This window comes from Bison bison, unplaced genomic scaffold, assembly GCF_000754665.1.
Source record: "Bison bison bison isolate TAMUID 2011002044 unplaced genomic scaffold, Bison_UMD1.0 scf7180017864484, whole genome shotgun sequence".
NCBI lineage: Eukaryota > Metazoa > Chordata > Mammalia > Artiodactyla > Bovidae > Bison > Bison bison.
In genome coordinates this window covers 3,531,026-3,546,100 of record NW_011495044.1, presented here as the reverse complement: position 1 = coordinate 3,546,100, position 15,075 = coordinate 3,531,026, and positions in this window count along the sequence as shown.

Sequence of the window (15,075 nt, the reverse complement as noted above, 5' to 3'; positions counted from 1 at the left end):
GGAGGAGCGCGGTGGGGGAGGGGAGAGGGAGGGGGGCAGGTCCAAGCGGCGTGCTCATGGCCACTGTGTGGACTTTGGCTCTTCCTCCCCCCAACTGCCTGGAATCAAGTGTTTCTCATACTTTGTTGCTAATCCCTTAAGAACCCAGTTTAAAAAGTTCATTCCACCCCGCAGGTAATTCAGAGCTTCTCTTAGACCGGGAGGCGGGGGGGCGGGGGGAGCTTGGGATGGTCAAGCTGAGCCCCTGACAGAGCCAGGATTTGACCCCCACTCTGTCTGAGCCCCCAGGGTTCCTCCAGACCATTCCACAGCCCAGGGCCAGACCCCGCTCCATTCTAAGGGTCACAGCGATTTAAGACTATTTCTGCCCCACTAAAGAGGGGTTGTTGAAGACTTACTCATCTCTTAGGTGCTAATGGTCACTCTACCCAGACATGCCCTTGGGAAAAAAAGACAAAAAGAGCTTGCTAGAATCAGGAGGCTGGGCCGGAGCTCTGGTTTGGACTCTGCCACATGGTTGCTACTTGACTTTAGTTTCCTGGTCTTGAAAATCCCTGACGTGCCCTCCTCAAGGTAGCAGTGAGGACAGAGAAGACAGATAAGATCAGGAGCAGCTCTGATAGACAGACAGACAGGGAACCCCCACATCCTGTCTGCCTCCCTCCGCAAAGCTGCAGTGGAGGCCGAGTGCCCCTAGGTGGCGCAGTTTTCCTAATCTAAACCCCAGCAGCTGCTGCTAAAGCGGGTAGTAAGATTTGGGGGAGACAGAGGGGCAAAAATGATATTGGAAATCAACGAAGTGGGAGTTGGAGGTAGGATTCTGAAGCTGGTGATCTCTGCTGTTCTTCCAAAGGGTGCCATGGGAGATAGCGGGCAGGGAGGCCGTCCTGCTATGAGAGCCTGGAGGCTGCAGCCCTTGGGGTCGTGGGTCGAAGAGCTGAGGGTGTATGCATCCTTTCTCTTGTCCAGATGAGGAAGCTGAAGGCTGGAGAGGAGGGGGCTTACCTAGTCACCCTAGAAGTCAGGGACAGCGCTGCTGCCGGCTGGCTCCTCCACTGATTAAATGCTCCCTGGTAGGACCTTTGATGAAAGCCTGTAGTGCCACCTCCTGGGGTGGCCACCACTCCTCCCAGCATTCTTCCTGGGCTGGCCCTCCTTCCTCTGCCTCCATGGATGTTCTCAGGAAAGGCTGGGAGAGCAATCATTAGCTCCTCTTATAAAAAGTTTGGTCTCTGAGTAGTAGAAGGACACTGGCCAAGGGGCAGGAGTCTTGGGCAGTAGCTCTGTCACTGCCTTGGGCACATGGCTCTTCTCTCTCTGCTTTCTATGCTGTTATCTGTAAAGTGGGGTGGGACAGAGAGAGAAGGTTGGGCTGAATATGGCCAAGGTCAGTCTCTAAGTTGTACTGGAGGCTTCACTTCTGTCCATCAGGGAACAGGTGGGGGAGGGAAGGGCTCCATTTCTCTCATTTAAGAAACACGAGGGAATGGACTGGGTGATGTGTCGTCTTGGCTCTGACGTCTGGCTTGGCGAGGCTGAGAGGTGGTCACAGAGACCAGAATCATCCCCTCGGAGCTGACCACCTCCATCCTGGGAAGTCATGTCTTCTTCCCTCAATGGCCTCCGGGAGTGACCCTGCAGATTGGGACTGTGGGCTCCCCAGCAGGACCACCCTCCTTCAGAGATAGTTCTGGAGGCATGAGGGAGAGAAGCTCTCCCTCCCCTTCATGGGGTTGAAACCCATCTATATATCCAAAGGGTGTTCCTTCCGGAGCTTGGTTACTAACCGCCTGGCTCCCTGGTCAGACAAGCCCCTTGGTGACCTTGGGCTCTTTCCAAAATCAAACCTTCCTTCAAAGGAAACAGGAGGTTGGTCACCACTGAAGAAACTCAGAGAATGACAGCCGAAGGGAAGAGTTTGGGGGGAGGTCAAGAAGCACTGATTTACTGTCAGCCAGCCAGGTGAAGGCCCTTTCCATATATTAGTTAATTTAACTCCATCAACCACAAATTAAGTATGACAATTCCCTGTTTTCAGATGAAGAACCCTTAAGGACATGAATAATTTTTCCCACAGTTGCACTGTTAGGGAATGGAGGAGTGGGGTCCAATCCAGGGCTCTGAGTCCACAGCCCACCCTGGTGTCACTTAAACACACTGAGGGGTAACAGAGCCAGGGTCAGCAGGCTTGGACGCTGGCCCCAACTTTTTACGGTTAAGTGACAGCTAACCTTGATAGTATTTTATAGTTTCCAAGTGTTAATCATGCAGAGTCTTGTTGATTATCAGGCCAGCTCATTGTACAGATGAGGAGACTGAGATTTGTGCAGGTCCAGTGGCCTACCCAACTGTGGTCACCCAGTGGCTGGGCTGGCTTTGGATCAGTCTTTTGCCCCTTCGGTGTCTGTGCAACTCATAAAGAAAGCTGATTCTTTGACAAGTCAAGCTCCTTCTCTTGGATTCATTTTTCCAGTCTGTGACAATAAAGTATTGGATCAAATTATTAATAGTAGGCAATTAGTAGTTTCCAGACCCTTTTATTTTTTAAAAAATTGTGGATTCATAGAATTTTGCAACTTAAAATTTTGTCCAATAAGAATGCTTTAAAAAAAAAAAGAACATTTTACCTTCAAAAAGCTAGGAAGATATAATCTTACAGCAAGGAGAGAAAAAAAAAAAAAGAGAACAGAATTCCTCTAAGGAATTAACTAAGTTATGTTTAGCCTAACACCTTGAGGAGCCACTGCAATAAGACCCATTAGTTCTCTAGGCCTGGCTAGAGTAGGTTGGAAGGGAAATGAAACCAGAATAATTTTCTACAAAAGAAGTGGTTTATAGTCAGCGGTTTGGAAGCATGAGCAAACTGGTGACCCCATGAGGAGAGGCTGAATGGAGAAGTCTAGACCTAGAGCAGGGGACTTGAGTTCCAGAGACCACTGCTGAAAGTTCCCTGCATGGAAACCACAGACTGCAAAGCTCCCCAAGGAGAGAGATGTCTAGTACTTGATTTCAACCAGCAGGTGTCTGGTCTCCTGTACCAGTCGTCTCGCTGGTATCCCAGACCTCCCACCAAAGTGGCATTGCTCAATTCATGGAACCCTGGCAGTTGAAGGTTAAAGGTCCCCTGGTTAGGGGTCCTTGGAGTCCAGTAGACCTGAGTTTGAGGACTAGATCCATCACTTGGCAGTTACACGAGTGCTCCCAGCTTCAATTTCCTTTTCTGTGAAATGGATATAATATTCCTGCCTTGGAGGTAGCCATGAGGAGTAAGTGGGACCATGAACTTAGCCTAGTTATTTGCTACTCAAGTCCTCAGTAATTAGCCACTAGCTGCCTACTATCATTAAGCATGGTTATTTGGATATTTCCAATTTTATTTACTGTTGGAGATTTTTGTTCGGGGAGGGGCCTAGCTTTTGCTGCTCTTCAGTCCAGCCAGGATCAGGCAGGAGTATCATCTGGAAACAGGGGGCGGGAGATGGGGTATCACCTTCCACCCCAGTCCTTCATGCTTTTTCAAGGCTGAGTGCTCTCTGTGTCTGAGAGTCCGCTCTCTTGGCAATGACAGCATCTCCTCCCAGGGCCGAGCCCAGAGGGCAGGGCTCCCGCCAAGGACAGGCTGAGGGCTGGTGGGGAGAGGCAGAAGAGAGGGGGAGTGAGCAGGAGGAGATGCGAAGAGGAAGGATAGGAGCTTCCAGGACTGACAATCAATCACAGAGACAGAGGGTGGAGTGCGCTTGCACGCGTGCATGAATGTGCGACCACACTCGTGCATCAGGTAGCAGGTACATGTGGTCGGCGTGTCTGGACGTGACTGTGTTTGAATGAGTGTGCGGACACGTCAAGGTATGAGCATATCAGCATGTGACTCTGCATGTGAGTGGCTGGCAATGTGTGTGTGTGTGTGTGTGTGTGTGTGAGTAGGTCACATGCACGTGTGCCTCAGGTCAGCGTGGGCAGGCTGGGGTAGAGAGCGAGGCTGACTGCGTGACCCCCTTAGTGGGTGTGGGAGGAGGCTCTGTCCTGGAAAAGAACAGGGCTCGGTGTAGGAGGGGCCCTGACACATGGGGATGTCTAGAAGGAGGGACTTTCCTGCAGGAGCCCTGAACTCCCCACTCACCTCACCCCCACAAGTGCCTGTGTTCCCCCCATCTATACCAGCATCCCCTGTACCCCACCGCACCTCCTGCTGGCTGCTGGCCTCCATGGTGGGGTGGGAGGAGAAAGGAAGGGAGGGAGGAGGAGAGGAGTGACCGGGCCTCCTAGCCCCAACCCTTGATACTGCCAGGGAAACATCCTCCTCCCGCCCCCACCCCCCAATCACCGTGAATCCTGCTGTGAGGGAGAGAGGAACCCTCCGTTTCCATGGCAACATAGCAGCCCTGCTTCTCAGCCTGAGCCCAGGCTCCTCTGAGCCATGGAAGAAGTGGGAAGAAAGCCCCTCCTTGGGCTTTTGAGCCCCCACCAAGTGCCTCAGCTCACCCCATATATCTGGTGCTCCTGACCCCACTGGGACTCCGGAAGCACCCACCTGCCCCGCCCCGCACCTCCTCCAACGCTCCCAGGGTCTGGGGACCTGTCTTGTCTGCACAGAACTGGATCTGAGCCCGAGCTCTGGAGAGTGGCAGGATGGGTGAATTCCAGTCTCTGCCTGTAGAATGGTGCTCATGTTACTACCTCTCAGGGCTCTTGTGAGGAGCATTTGAAACAGTGCTTGTGGAAGTGCTTTGTGAATTCAGAGCATGGGGTCAGAGTGGGCCGCTGTGGAGTAGAAATTGGCCCAGGCTGTTCGAAGGGACGGCCTTTCCTCTTAGAACTCCACTGTAGTCCGCCTTCCTGCAGAAACGCATGTGTGTGGGCTCTCGGTGCACACGGGGTGGGGGGGCCCTGTAATCGTGAAAAATTGGCAACAACCCTTATGTCCATTAGTAGAGAAGTGGTGAAATAAATCACGGGGTGTCCACGGTCTCACAGCTCTTCAGAAGGGCATCTATGAGTGCTGCCGAGGCACAATTAAAAAAAAATCAAGCTGAAGGATAGGTGTGCTCGGATCACATCTATTTAGCAATGTTGTTAGTGTGTGAGCAAGTGCTGGTGTGTAAGTGCCTGGAAGGGGCTCCTCTGATCAGGCCAGACTGTTGGCCATGGTTACTTGGAAGAAGAGTGGGGAGGCAGGGGATAGGAAAGGGGAAGTTTGACTTTTGCTTCTTTATCTCTGATCTCTTCGCTGATATGGCAAACGTAATTTTAAAAATAGTGTGTCACTGCTGTTGGAGTTGAAGAGAGAAAACACATGCAACATCAGAGCACAGACTCCAGTACTGGAGAAGCTCAGAGGAGAGGGAGAAAGTCAGGAGGGCTTCCAGAAGAAGGTGAACTGGATTTCAGAGCAAGAGCAGAGCTGAGACTTGGAGCAGAGGGGAGGGCAGCCCAGGCACAGCGGGAAAGAGCAGGAGAGAGGGTGTGTGTTCAGGGGAGAGGCGTCTCAAAACAGGAGAAAGAGCAGGGGAGCTGTCCTCGCATGACTTCAGGCGATTCCCATCTTGGCCACCCCCTGAAGCTACAATCGTGGTTATTAAATCACTCTCACTGTTGGTGTCTGTATCGTCATCTGTAAATGGAGGTACTGGTGCAGCCTTGCTGGATGGCTGTGAAGTCTGTTCGATGTCAGTATGGGGGAAACTGTGAAGTATTCTACCGATGGGAGTGTGTTGTTGCAATTTCCTCCAGGGGACAGAGAGAAGGCAGACTAGGTTGTAGTCAGGCTGTTTGTCAGTTCTTCACAAACCCTGGTCCACCCTGAACCAGCCGAGCTCGGTCAAGGCTCACACTCAAAGTGGTAGGCAGTTTGGAGCCAGCACGGATTCTTAAGCAAGGGAAGGAAGGTGAGTTCCAAAAATACTACATGTCTTTAGGATTCACATTATGCCAACCATGACCTATGTATTTTAATATATTTATTCAGTCTTCACAAGTACTTTATAAGGCGAGCACACCTATTTTTATAGGTGGGGAAACAGAAGATCTGAGAAGTTCATTCATTTGTTCAGCAAATACTGTTTGAGTGGCTCCTGTGGCTGACACCATTCTACTTACTGAGTAAATGAAAAGTCAGTGTCCCTCTGGAGCTTACAGCCTGGTGGGGGAGATAGACATTAAAAAAAAAATACATCTATGACATAATGTCAGGTGATAATGAATGCTCTGCAGAAAACAAAGCTGAGTAGATATCAGGTTGCTCTGACTTTTAAGCAGAGAATGGAATGAAGGAATTTTATGAACATTTTGAGCAGACATAACAGCCTGTGTAAAGGCCCTGGGGTGGTAGCATGTTGGCTGTAATCAAGTCGGGGCAAGAAGGCTGATGAGGTCATGATATGATGGGCAGGTAAAGATGAGAGAGAGGATGAGGTTGGAGAGAAGTGAGGGACGTGAAGGTGTAGATTGTATGGAGCTTTGGAGGTCAAGCAAGCACCGGAATTTAATTCTACGTGTGTTGCAAAGCCATTGGTTTGACCTGGAAAGTAACATAATCTCAGATTCATGTTTTAAAAGGACTACTCTGGCCACTGAGTGTAGATAAGACTGTAGGGCCATATGTGGGAGTGACTGTAGAAGTCCAGGTGAGAAGACAAACCCAGTTTGGAACTCAGTGGCAAATGTGGAGGTGGTCAAGAGCATTCAGATTTGAAATATACTTTAAAAATAGAACCAACAGAGTTTCCTGATGGATTCAACATGGGCTTGAAATAACGAGGAGCAGAGGCTGATTCCAAGACTGTGGACCTAAGCAACTGGGTCAGTGTTGGTGCCATTCACTGGGATGGGCAAGATAGGGGCAGGGCAGGTTTGAGGACAATCAGGACTCATTTAATTTTGAGACGTCACGAGTATCTAATTGGAGATGTCAGGTAGGCAGCGGGATGTATGAGATGGGAAGGGAGGATGTCAGGACTGAAGATGTAAATTGGGAAATTGCCAGCATAGAGATGTCTAAAGCTGGGGGATAGGATGAGATCACCCAGAGAGAGAGTGCGTAGATGGAGGAGGGCAAGTGTCCCCGGGTGCTGAGGAAGAGCAGGAGGACCCAGAAGGCTCACCTGGCATCACCCTGGAAAAGCTTCTCCCTTGCCCAAGATGAGAGTGCTATACAGCACAGTGGCTCTCAGAGTCTTTCAGGCTTGTTAGCAAGAGTGACCCCCACCCCCCAGGTAGGTCTGGAGTGGTGCCTAAGAATTGCAGTTCTAATAAATTGCCGGGTGACGATGCTGCCCCTGCTGCTGCTGGCGTGGAGACCACACTGTGAGGTTCTGTTAAGGGGAGGGCAGACTTACAGCTTACAGTGAAAGCACAGCTTTTGGAACCAGGCAGAACTGATTTCAAACCCAGGTTCTACCTGTGTGATCTTGGGCAAGACAGCTTCTAGATTTGAGCCTGGACAAGCCGAGGTCCGGGAAGTATTGTCTCTACCCCGGGGAAGCCCTGGGACAGGCTCACTCCCGGCAGTCGTCTGCTGGAGCCAGGGGAGAGGCAGCAGGAGTGGCAGGCTTCTCCGCTTCGAATCTTTGCCTCAGGACGGTCCTGAGATGTGGGTCCCGTGGAAGTGGGCAGCGCATTGAAGGCCCCCTTACCCCCAGACTCCATTGTCCCCCAGGCACTTCCACCATCCCTTTCTCCTGCGCCTCCAGGATACCACCGAGGGGCCCTCACTGCCCTGGCTCTTGGCGAGCTCTTCTTTCCCTTCACCTCCTCCTTTTTCAGTGACAATGACCTCTGCTCCTCACTCTCCGCCCTGATCCCTGGACCTTGTCACTCAGCTTCCCCTGAAGGGGAGTGTGGCTGGTGGATGAAGGCACAGCGGTCAGGGCCAGGGGCAAGCTGTCATCTCCACGGCCAGTGAACTGGAGGTGCTTACGCTGACTGCCAAGGGCTGCTTGGGGACCACTCAAAAGAGCATGGGGAAAGCCCCAGATTCACATTCTCCTCGCCCGTCCTTCTCTCCACTCTCTCCCCACCTCATGCCAAAGCCTCCCTCTTGGGTGGCTGCAGATCCAGCCCAGGCCTGGCTGTGCTGAGAGGAGGCTGGCTCCCCCCTCGTCGCCCCCCATTGCCATTTAATGCCGTTAACAATGGATTCATTAGCTGGGATTAATCTCATATACCAGCTCTCTATCCCCTTGGCTATTAATCACTCACTTCATTAACAGGACAGCATTAGCCAACCTGGGAGCGAGACATGGCTCCCATACCAAGCACCTGTGCCTGCACCTTCTCAGCTCCCCTCCTCACCCAGCTCCTGTCTTCTTGGTGCCTTTCAGCTTCTGGCCAGTTTCTGTCTCAGTGAAGCAGAATGCTTATGTCTCTGTCCCCCCGCCTCTTACACATTGTGGCCTTATCTCTGCCCCTGATACCTTCTAAGTGTCCATGTCTCTCTTTTTCCTTCCAATCTGGAGCCTAATGACTCATAGGTTCTCATTACAGGTTGGCTGAACAAAGTGTGGAGAGATACAAATAAGGATACGCCAATTCCAGGAGGCTCATTTTTGAAAATTGTCTTTTCTGTTTACAAAGATAATATATGCTCACTGTACAAAATCCAAACAACACAAGAAAGGAAGAAAGGAAAAGATAAAAATTCCCTGAAATCCCACCATCTCAACATAATAACCTTTAACGTTTTGGTGCGCATCCTTTCAGATCTTGAGTGATATATATATAATTTTACCTAAATGGGATCCCAGTACGCATGCTGTTTTGCAACCTGCTTTTCCACTCCACAATATGTTGTCAAAATCTTTCTGTATCAGTGAATATAAATATACATCATACTTTTTAATGGTTGCATAGCATTCTGTTTTATGGAAGGAACATAATCTATTCAACAGATCTCCTACTGATGGACATTTATATTGTTCCCATTTTTTTCCTCTGATATGTTTGACAAAGAGAACCACATCCTTGTATATTCATCTTTGTGTGCTTGCCTAATTAACTCCTTAAAATTGATTCCCAGGAGTGAAATTTCTAGGACAAAGGATTTGCATGATTAGCAATTTTGGTCTTGTATGACATAGTAGGGGACTTCCCTGGTGGCTCAGATGGTAAAGCGTCTGTCTACAATGTGGGAGACCTGGGTTCGATCCCTGGGTTGGGAAGATTCCCTGGAGAAGGAAATGGCAGCCCACTCCAGAACTCTTGCCGAGAAAATGACATAGTAGAGTTTAGATGCCTAGGATTTAATATCAATGTCAGTTTTGCCCTTTGCTAGTAAAGGTATCTTGGGTAAACTATTTAACCTTTCTGGGCTTCAGTTTCCTCATCTGTAAAATGGGGAGAATAATACAATTACTTTGCAGGAGTGCTGTTTGGAGGAAATTAGTTATTAAATGCAAAGCACTTAGAATGATGCCTGGTGTGCTGTGCTTAGTCACTCAGTCATGTCCGACTCTGTGACCCTATGAATTGTAGCCCACCAGGTTCCTCTGTCCATGGGATTTTCCTGGCAAGATTACTGGAGTGGGTTGCCATTCCCTTCTCCAGAGGATCTTCCCAACTCAGGGATCAAACCCAGGTCTCCTGCTTTGCAGGCAGAATCTTTACTGTCTGAGCCACCAGGGAAGCCCAATGCCTGCTAGTAAGGGCTGTATATATGAGCTACTGCTATGGGCACATTGTCTCTCTGGCCTCCAGAAACTCTGAAATTGTTCACATCTCTCTTACCAGCAGTGTAGGGGGAACCTCCTTTCCTCACATCACTGCCAATGATAGACACTCTGGTAAATTTTTTTTTTTTTTTAGATTTTTCTCTCAATTTAAAAATTATGACAAATATGTGAAATTTATCATCTTAGTCACTTTAAGTGTATAGTTCTATGGCATCAAGTACATTCATATTGTACAACCATTACTGTCATCCATCTCCACAATGCTTTTTTGATCTTTTAAACTGAAACTCTACACCCATTAAACAATAACTCCAACTCCCTCCTTCCCTCAGCTCCAGCAACTACCATTCTACTTTCAGTTTGCGTAATTTTGACTATTCTAAGTGCCTCATATAAGTGTAAGCATATATTTGTCTTTTTGTGACTGGTTTATTTCACTTAGTAGAATGTCCTCACGTATCAGAATTTCCTTTTTATAAGGCTGAATGATGTATTTTGTATGTATATACAACTTCTGGCTTATCCATTCATTGGTAAATGAACACTTGGGTTGCTTCCACATTTTAGCTGTTGTAAATAATGCTGCTGTAGACATGAGTGGATCACACGGTAATTCTATTTTTAATTTTTTGAGGAACCTCCTTACTATTTTCCACGGTGACTCTACCAGTTTACATTTCTATCAGCTGCACAAAAGGGTCCAGCTTATCCACATCCTTGCCAATGCTTGTCATTTTCTGCTTTCTTGATTGTGACCATCCTAAAGGGTGTGAGAAAGTATCTCACTGTAGTTTTGACTTGTATTTCCCTAACGATTCGTGAGATTGAGCCTCTTTTCTTGTGCGCATTGGCCATCTGTATATGTTCCTTACAGAAATATTTATTCAAGTCCTTTGTCCATTTTTGAGTTGGGCTGTTTGTTTTTCTGTTGTTGAGTTTTAGGAGTCCTCTACATATTCTGGATTTTAATCTCTTATCAGATATACAATTGGAAAGTATTTTGTTTTGCATATTCTGTGGATTGCCTTTTTACTCTGTTGACATTGTCTATCGATGTACAAATTTTTTAAATTTTCATGAAGTCTGGATTATCTATTTTTTCCTTTTTGACCTATGCCTTTCACGTTATATCCAACAAACCATTTCAGTGTCATGAAATGTTGCCCCATGTTTTCTTCTAAGAGTTTTAAAGCTTTTAGATTTTTTATTTAGGCCTTTGACCCATGTTAATTTTTGTATATGATGTTAAGTAAGGATCTCCCTTCATTCTTTTGCATGTAGATATCCAGTTTTCCCAGCATGATTTGTTGAAAAGACTGTTCTTTCCCCATTAAATCATTTTGGCACCGTGGTGGCCATGTGATCTTATCCATGCGGGTTTATTTCTGGTCTGTCTACTCTACTCCATTGGTCTATATGTCTGTCTTTATGCCAGTACCACTCTTTTTTGATTACTAAACCTTTGTAGTAAGTTTCAAATTCAGGAAGTCTGAGTCCTCCAGTTTTGTTCTTTTTCTCAAGATTGTTTTGGCCACTTGGGGTCCCATGAGATTATGCTGGCTTTTTCTATGTCTTCAAAAACATCATTTGGAATTTGATTTGGATTACATGGAATCTGTAGATTACTTTGGCTGGTATCAACATCTTAACAATATTAGGTCTTCCAATCCATGAACACAGTGTAAGAGACAGCCTCTTTCCTTACACCCTGTTGTCAATTCTAAACAAAAAAACAAACAGAAAACTTTTGCCCACCTTATAGGTGACAGTTCATACCTGTTTTTCATTGGAAAGTCTTCGATCAGTATTAAACTGGAACATAGGCTTAATTCTTAATGGGCATTCATATTTCTTTTGTGAGTTGTCATTATGTTCTTTGCTTATTTCTCTGTTGGAATAGTTATCTTTTTTTGTATTGTAGGAGCCTATATATATATATTAGAGATTATATCCCTAATGTTTTTCTACTTCATCGTGACTTTCAATGTTATTTATTTTTTGTCCTTTATAAGTACTTGATTTTTATGTGGTTAAGTCTACCAGGCTTTTTCTTAATAACTTTAGTATTTTATGTCATGTATAGATAGGCCACTTTTTCTTTAAATAATAAAAATATTCACTTTGCTTTAGTATTTGTGTCATTTCACTTTTTACACTTTATGTTTTTCTCCCTTTGAATTTATTTGTGTGTAAAGAGTGAGTATGACTCCAACCTCTATTGTTTTCTAAATGGTTGATCAGCTATCTCAGCAAAATGTGATTATTCGATCTTTCTCCCAATGAGGACTCATGAGAGAACAAGGGTAAATAAATAATCTTCCAAGTCAGAAAGGGATGCCAATAGGTCAAAAGAGTAGTTCTGACAGGATTCCCCAGAGTCTGCTACCAGTTAATCCCTGAGAAATCCTCTTCACTGTGGTCCTTCTTGCTCCTCATGGGCAGAGGCAGGCAGGATGTTAGAGGGACAGAGCCAGAGTCTGCACTAGTAGAAAGATATCCTTCCAGAAGGCTCTGCATGTGCAAGACAGCCTTGTTCCCAGCTCTCAGCAATCCAGGAAAAAATTCTTTCTTTTTTGAAGTTAACAGTAAATTGTCTTATAACTTCAGATCATTGTCAGCCTCCCCTCCTGTTTCTCTCCCCCCATCATTACTCAGGTCCTCAGGTGCTCAGCACTGCTGTGTTAATATGTAATTAATCTGTGTTCTTTTTCTACACCGCCACTGCCTTGGCAATGAGCATCAGCCTCAGAAGTGGCTTAGGAACTGCCTGTCCTCAGGAAGGTTCCCCCAGAGCTGGGACAGTGTGTGTGTGTGTGTGTGTGTGTGTGTGTGTGTGTGTGTGTTTGGGGCTAGGGAGTAGAGAAGGCCAGTGATGGGAGCAGTAGCTTCCAGGTTGCTGGAGTGGCAAGAAGCCTGGATTCTCACCACCGATACCTGTATCCCAGGTTCAGGCTGCTGGGATCCTCTTTGCCAATTTGTTAAGGCAGGTAGGATTTGACTCCGGTCTGGGTGGAGAGAGATATTTGTCCTAGAGCCCCTGGCCAAGTGCTCAGCCTAGGGCATACTGGAAGACACAGAGGTGATAGAAACATCTTGTGGTCTGGGAGACAGAGCTTTTCTGTGACCTCCACTTCCCATACCTCATAGATGCAACTTGGCTCTGGGGCCAGGAGAACAGGCACAGGCAAGCCTGGAGTGTATCAGGCAAAATGCCAGGCTGGGCAGTCATGTTGTGGGCACTGAGGGTGAATTATGGTCCCAGGGCCCATGGAGCAGGCACAAATCATGAGGCTGTCAGGTCCGGGGAAAAGCAGCGACTGCCCTCCTCCCCTGGCAGGATTGATGGGCACAGGGCATGGGTCTGGGTTCAAGATGGTTAGACTTTACGACGTTCCATTTCTCCAGAATGCTCCTGGTGAAATGCTTGTCACCCGAGACCATGTCTGTGTAGCGCGTGCATGTCTTTATTGTAACACATGACTTGATGTCACTTCCCAGGAGGGTTTGAGCTTCTGCATAACTCTCTGTGTGTTCCCTCTTTCTCTTTTTAAAATTATTTATTCATTTGGCTGCACTGGGTCTCAGTTGTGGCACGCGGGATCTTTCATTGCAGCGCGGGCTTCTCTCTAGTTGTGGTGTGGGCTCAGTAATTGCCGTGCTTAGTCGCAACTAAGTAGGGCTTAGTTGCCCTGCCAAATGTGGTATCTTACTTCCCTGACCAGGGATCGAGCCGTGTCTCCTGCATTGGAAGATGGATTCTCAACCACTGGACCACCAGGGAAGTCCCCCTCTGGGTGTTCTGATTTTATTCTTGCATGACTGACCGTGCCTCCGGATTTTGTAGGAATTTCGTGAGATGTGGCAGCTCTCATGGAGCTGTGGGATCTTCGAGTTTGTGTGTGGCTGTCGGATGGTGCTGCTGGGGGACAAGTCAGGGGTCTTGAGTCTCTGAGCCTGGGTGGCTGATGGGGCTACAGTCCTAGAATGGGGAAACAGGAAGGAAAGTAGGTTGGAAAGGATGGCTTTGGGTGTGATGAGTCTGCAGTCTTGGCAAAACATCAAGGGGAAACCTCTAGAAAAGCAGCAGTGAGGCTCAGGGGAGAGTAAAGGGCAGGAGGGCCTTGGCTCAGGCTGTCTTCCAAATATTTTCAGATGACAATGCACTGGAAAATGTGGCTTTTGGCTAGAGAGTTGAGTGCACGTGCACACACACACACCCCTACCTCTCAAGGCCGAAAGGATTAACTGTGTTAATCCCAGCTGGACAGAGTTTAATAAGAAATTTCCAAGGGTTGTTGGAATGGCATAAAATGTGCCCAGTGGTGAAAGTCAGGGAAAACATCCTTGCGAAGGAGAATATTCAGTGAAATCATAAGGAAAATAGAATGCAGATGGAAGAAGGTGTTTTTGTCTTTAGGGATGGGGCCCAGGAACAGATTCTCCAAGACTAGGGGCTGGGACAGCAGACGATTTTGATGACAATGAACTCCTGGATGGCAGGAGTTGCTGTATATTCATCATGGGATTTCTAGCACCCTGTGCAGGAGTAGGAATGTTGGGTGACTTGGAGTCCAAGCCTCAGCCACTGTATCTAGGGAGAGTCCAAGTAGTTTACTGCAGGGGAATCTACGCAAGACACTGGGTGAAGACTGATCGGACAAGGAGGGGATGCTAAGGAGGTGCTCAGCCCTGCCCAACGCTCAACTTGGCAGATCTGCTTACACACCTTGCACTGTTTTTTTGTCCAAACAAACAGGCCTCTGAACACTTCCTTCCTCTGTGACCTGCCACCTATGCTCTTGATCCTAAGCCATCATCTTTCTTTGCCTTTTCTCACTGCTTCCTGATCATCCCAAGCTCTGACCTGGACTCAGTTTCTTGATTACAGCCTTGCCGGTCTCAACACCTCTAACAGTTTCTGCCTGATCTTTTGCTGAAATAAGCCAGGGGACCAGATAAGGGTCTGGGAATATGGGAAGAGCCTGTTAAGCCTCAGTTATAAGGATGTGGATTTAATGCAAAAGGTTACAAGTTATGTTTGAGGGGTTCAAGGTCTAGGACAGGGTATAAGGCCTAAAACTGGCTTCCTGGGGCTGGAGGAAAAGAGGGCTACAGTGCCATAACCAGGTTGCCAACAAAGTGGGTGTCCTAGTAGATAAGAAGGGAGCTACACAGGTGCACATTGACAAAGGTCAGCCTCAGAGACAGAGGGGGTGCCTGTGACCCAAGGTTCAGCATGTTTTGGGGTACTAGTAACAGAAGACCTCAAAGTCAGTGATGATATGCAAAAACACATTATCTCACATAACAGGAACCCCCTCCAGAGATGGAGGATGAGCTCTTGTCCATTAGTTCAAGGATTTGGGTTCTTTCTATCTTTTGCTGTTATCCTGAGCATGTTCATTTTGCC